Source organism: Grammomys surdaster, unplaced genomic scaffold (assembly GCF_004785775.1).
Source record: "Grammomys surdaster isolate TR1022 unplaced genomic scaffold, NIH_TR_1.0 140, whole genome shotgun sequence".
NCBI classification, from domain to species: Eukaryota; Metazoa; Chordata; class Mammalia; order Rodentia; family Muridae; genus Grammomys; species Grammomys surdaster.
This window is the reverse complement of record NW_021604598.1, coordinates 4,569,063-4,575,113: the sequence shown is the minus strand read 5'-3', so window position 1 is coordinate 4,575,113 and position 6,051 is coordinate 4,569,063. Positions and strand designations below refer to the sequence as shown.

Here is a 6,051-nt window from a genome sequence, read left to right as displayed (position 1 = left end):
ATGAAGTAAGCTTTATCCCAGGGAAGCAGGGATGGTTCAATATATGAAATCCATCAACATAATACCTTATATAAACAAACTCAAGGGGAAAAGTCACATGATCATCTCATTAGACATTGAATAGCCTTCGACAAAATATAACACACTTTCATGTTAAAAAGTCATGGAGAGATCAAGAATTCATGGCACATACTTAAACATAATAAAAGCAACACATAGGAAACCAACAGCTAACATTAAATTAAATGGAAAGAGACTAAAACAATCCCACTAAAATCACAGACAAGCTTGCACACTCTCTCCCTATCTATTCAATATAGTATTTGAAATTCTAGCTAGAATCATTAGACAACAAAAGGACATCAAGGTGATACAAATTGGAAAGGAAGAAGTCAGATTATCACTCTTTATAGAGTAGATGATAGTATACATAAGTGACCCCAATTCCTCCAAAAAGCTTCTACAGCTGACAATTCAGCAATGTAGTGGGATATAAAATTAGTTCAAAGAAATCAGAAGCCTTCCTTTATAAAATGATAAACAAGCTGAGAAAGAAATTAGGGAACAACACCCTTCACAATAGCCACAAATAATATAAAATATCTTGGTGTAAATCTTACCAAGCAAGTAAAATATCTGTATGACAAGAACTTCAAGACTTGGAAGAAAAACAATGGAGGAAGGCCACAGAATATGCAAAGATCTGCCATGCTCATAGATTGGTAGGATTAACATAGTGAAAATGAACATTTTACCCAAAACAATCTACAGATTCAATGAAATCCCCATCAAAATTCCAGCACAATTCTGAACTTCATATGGAAAAACAAAAACTACAGGATAACCAAAACAATTCTCAACGATAAAAGATGGGCTAATCTCCATGCGTATTATTGTATTGTGAGTTTAGAATTAGGGCTGGCTGTTGATCTAATTATCTGGCTCTGCAATCAGTCTCTCACACTGAGCATTGGACAGCTACTCTGAACATACCTTGACATTCTATTTGTCATAGGAGAGAAAGCCACTCGAAGTGGGGCATTTCTGGGGGAATCACCATTCCTAACCTCAAGCTATACTACAAAGCAATAGTGATAAAGAATACATGGTTCTGAGTACAGAAATAGTTCAATCAATGGAATTGAATCGAAGACTCAGAAATAAACCCATATACCTATGGATATTTGATCTTTGACAAAGAAGCCAAAAATGTACAGTGGAAAGCAGAAACCATCTTCAACAACTGGAGCTGGTCTAACTGGAAGTTTGTAAGTAGAAGAATGCAAATTGATGTATATTTATCACTGTGCACAAAGTCCAAGTCCAACTGGATCAAGGACCTCAAAATAAAACCAGATACACTAAATCTAACAGAAGAGAAAGTGGTAAAGAACCTCAAACTCATTGAAAAAGGGAATTTCCTGAATAGAACAACAATGACTCAGGCTTGAAGATCAACAATAGATAAATGAGACCTCATGAAACTGACAAGCTCTATAAGGCAAAACACACAGTCAATAAGACAAATCAGCAACCTATAGATTGGGGAAAAATCATCACTAAACTCACAACTGATAGAGGGCTAATATCTAAAATACATAAAGAATTCAAAAAGTTAACTTCCCTCCCCCCTCAAAAAAACAAAACAATTAAAAAATGGGGTAGAGAGCTAACTACAGACTTGACAACAGAGGAATAGTGAATGGCAGAGACGTACATTAAAAAAAAAAATGTTCAAAGTCCTTAGTAATTAGGGAACTGCAAATCAAAATGACCTTGAAGTTGCACCTTACCCCAATCAAAATGACTCAGATCAAAACTCAAGTGACAGCAGATGCTGGCAAGGATGTACAGGAAGAGGAGCACACCTCCATTGCTGGTTGGACTGCAAACTGGTATAACCACTCTGAAAATCAATCTGCTGGTTCCTTGGAAAATTGAAATAGGTCTACCTGAAGACATAACTATACTCTTTGGAATATACCCAAAAGATGCCCCGCCATACCACAAAGACACTCCATTCTGTTCATAGCAGCCTTTTTTGTAATAGCCAGAAGCTGGAAACATCCAGATGCATCTAAACCAAAGAACGGATACAGAAAATGTGGTTCATTTACACAATGGAATATTATTGAGCTATTAAAAATGAGGGCATCATGAATTTTTCTGGCAAATGGATGGAACTAGAAAGTATCACCCTGAGTGAGGTAACCCAAACCCAGGATAGGCATGGTATGTACTCACTGATAAGTGGATATTAGCCAAAAAGTACAAAATACTCAAGATACAAACCATAGACCATAAGAAGTTTAAAAAGAGAGGCCCAAGTGAGGATAATGCTTCAATCCCACTTAGAAGGGGGAACAAAATAATCACAGGAGTCAGAGGGAGGGAGGGGTCTGGGTGGGAGAAGGAAGGGGAAGGGAGAAAGGGGAACAGGATCAGGTATGGGAGGGATGAAAGAAGCCCAGTGGGCTAAGAGAATGAATGGAAATATGCAACCTCAGGGGTGGGGGAGGGGAGGTGGGGTTCCCCTCTAGAAAGTCCCAAGAGACCTGGGAGGTGAGATACCCTCAGGATTCAATGAGAATGAACTTAGCCACAATGCCCAACAGTGGCAAGAGGGAACTCAAAGAGTTCAGCTCTAGTAGATGGGGTTACCAATCCACAGTCAAAATTTCTGACCAAGAATTATTCCTGTTTAAAAGAACTTCAGGGACAAAAATGGAGCAGAGACTGAAGGAAAAGAGGTCTAGTGACTGGCCCAAATTGCATTTATCTCATGAAGATCATCAAGGCCTGACACTATTACTGATGCTGTAATGTGCTTACAGATAGGAGCCTAGCATTGTTGTCCTGTGAGAGGTCCTACCAGCAGCTGACTGAGACATATATGGATACTTACACCCAACCACTGGACTGAAGTCAGTGAGGAATTAGGGGAAGGATTGAAGAAGCTGACTGGGAGGGTGATCCCATAAGAAAACCAGCAGTCTCAACTAACCTGGACCCCTGGGAGGTCCTAGAGATTGAGCCACCAACCAGGCAACATACGCGGGCTGCTCCGAGGCTCCAGGCACATATGTAGCAGAGGACTGCCTGGTCTGGTGTCAGTGGGAGGAGATGAGCCTATTTCTTGAGAGAGAGACTTGAGCCCCCAGAGAAGGAGGATGCCCAGTGAGGGGAAGGGGGAGCACCTCTTGGAACCAATGGAGGAGGGGGAATGGGATGAGGAACTGTGTGGGGGACAAAGGAGGCAACAGTTAGAATGTAAATAAATAAAATTTTTAATAAAAGTCAGTAGATTTTTTGCATTACAATAACAAACTTGTTAAGAAATACATCAGGACAAATATCCCATTCCCAATAGCTTGCAAGTTACCTAGAAATAAACATAACCAAGAGGATTAAAAAAACCTATAAACTAAAAATATAATAAAACGTGAAAAAATAATTGAAGATGACTCCAGATAATGATAAAGATTTCAGGCTCATGCACTAGAAAAATTAACATTGTAAAACTGGCTATACTAACAAAAGTGCTGTGCAAATGCAATGCAGTCCTCATCAAAGTTTCAATGACATACTTTACAAAGCTTAAAATTTATCTATGTAATGCAAATGACCTCAAAATGCAAAGCAGACACAAGCAAAAAGAACACTGCTCTGGGCATCACAACACTTAATTTCAAATTATACTTCAGAGCCATAGTAATAAGAAAATATGCTACCGAAGTAAAACTAAACCTCATGGATATATGAAGAAATAAAGGACTAAGATATAATCCCACACAGCTATATCTGTGGGACCGTGAAAGGTAATGTGGTCCCTGGTTGAACTAAGGCTCAAAGCTCGGAGACCCTGAAGGATAGTAGGTGCTTTGCCTGTTCCCGTGCGCCAGGTCCCTGTCACTAACTGGAATCCCCCATAGATTTGTGGACATTAGTCAAGTAAGGGCAATGTCCCAAGCCACTCCACTTGTAGAAGATGTGACCTGTAGTCTCATAGGCTCAAGACAGATCTCCATTTTAATGAAATACCTAGAGTCCTAGAGGGCTTAGCCAATAAGCTTTACCTCCCAGACATTCTTCCCTGCAAAAAGTATTTAATCTCAGGCTCACCCTGAGAAAAGGGGTATGGTTTTACTCATCCATTTTCCGCCATGACAATAAATGCCTTAAAACCCTGGACTGACTCTTTTCATCAGGATCCGCTGTGGGTAGCCATGGAGAAGGTCTTTTCCTATGAAGCCACCATCTAACCTCCCATAGAAGGCCTCTCTGTGCTCCCAGCTACAGCTACCACCAAGCCCAAGCTCAAGCCCATCTCTTGTCAAGCCAAAGACTCTCCCCATGGAACCAGCCAGAGTCCCCCGTTCTCCCCCCAGCACCAGGCTTGATCCAGCAAGTGGGCCCCGACTCCAGTTCTCAGCTCTTCCATGGCTTCCAGCAGCACCTGGATGTCCAAGAGCCTAAGAACCAGATGGTCCTAGCCTCGTCGCAGGCCCAGGAACCCGAGAACCAGCTCTGGGTGTCCTGTGCACCAGACTGCTTTCTAATTCTTGGAACAGTGTCCTGGGGCTTCCCTATGGCCCAAAAATAGCCCAGTGACAGCATGGGGTAAGTACAGTCAACTCCTGCATCCCGCCTTCCCAAGCTGCCACGCCCTCTGGCACAGAGGATTTGGAACCCACAGCCCTCCACTTTTTTCTTCATAAACTGTCAAAAACATCAACTAGAGAAACCCTCTTCAACACGTGACAGACTCTTTAAATGGAATAGAGCTTTTATACTTTAAAAAAGGATGCTGCTATCATCTCTCTTCCTCTACCTTTCTGCCACCTTATATACTTGTGCCTGCACATGCTTTCCAAGTACCAACAACTTACCTTCTAGCCTTAGATCCTCTCCAACCCGATCCAGATATGTAGAAGTAGAGAGACTATTTTAAAAGAAAGCAAAATCCTCACATTCAATCAAGTCTATCCATGTAGCTATTATGCAGGTAATAAGGCAAATTAGGTACCCCAGCACTGTCTTTCATGTCAGAGAAATACATTAGAAACAAAACTGTATCTCTGTAAATATTAGTTAACTTTCTGCTACCTTCAGTCTCAAAACTTGCAAGACTGACAGCTCTCCTCATCCCAGATTTGTAACTGGAATGTGCAGAAGTTGTATTCATCTACAATAAAGTTGATCTTACAGAAAGACAAATCACAACTGGGAATTAAAGCAATGAATATAGCCTGCTATGTGCTATGCAATTAATAAACTGTCCAATCTTATAATTGCTTCCCTCTAAACAGAAGTAATGAAGACCAGTGTGCTTTCACCTGATAGGAACATGAGTATATTGAGCCTTGGGGTTACATCTCCTCTGTAGAAGTGTATGCAATTTATTCATAAGGGATTTTTTACCATTCCACTAACTGACAAGTGAATAATTATATTATTCTCTTATGGAGATAAAAATAACATTGGAGATGATACTTCTATTGGGAAAGTCAGCAATATTTCTGTTGAAAGAATAAATGGCAGATAGGGATTCTTCATGGTATTAAGCAAAGTAACATGAAAAGGTTAGAGGGTTAATTGCAATAACTGATGATGATTACCAAGAAAATATAACGTTGGTTTTGCTTGTTATAGGTGTAGAGTAACATGTGTAAATCCAGGTGAAGTACTCACATTATTCAATCTAATAGAGAATGCTGTTAGAGAATCCACTGCAGTGTTAGAGATACAGAAATGCTCTGTACTTGGGAGTATATATCTCTACGAAAAGAAGGCTTGGGTATGTTCCTAGCTAAATAAAACCAGTCAACTGATGTAAGTATTGAAAGCCTAAAGAAAATCAAATGCAGAAAAATGAGATTGTACAAATTTGAGGCAGTCAGAGCCTCACAAACATTCATCTAAAGCTACAGCTTACTGAAATACCTCCTTAAAGTCTCTCTCCCTCCCTCTCTCTCTCTCTCCCTCCCTCCCTCCCTCTCTTTCCTCTCTCTCTCTCTCTCTCTCTCTCTCTCTCTCTCTCTCTCTCTCTCT

At 40.4% G+C, this 6,051-nt stretch overlaps 1 pseudogene; it reads left to right on the top strand.

The window, feature by feature from the left end:
• The first annotated feature begins 1,770 nt into the window (after positions 1-1,770).
• Positions 1,771-6,051, top strand: part of LOC114618079 — a 32,713-nt pseudogene continuing 28,432 nt past the window's right edge.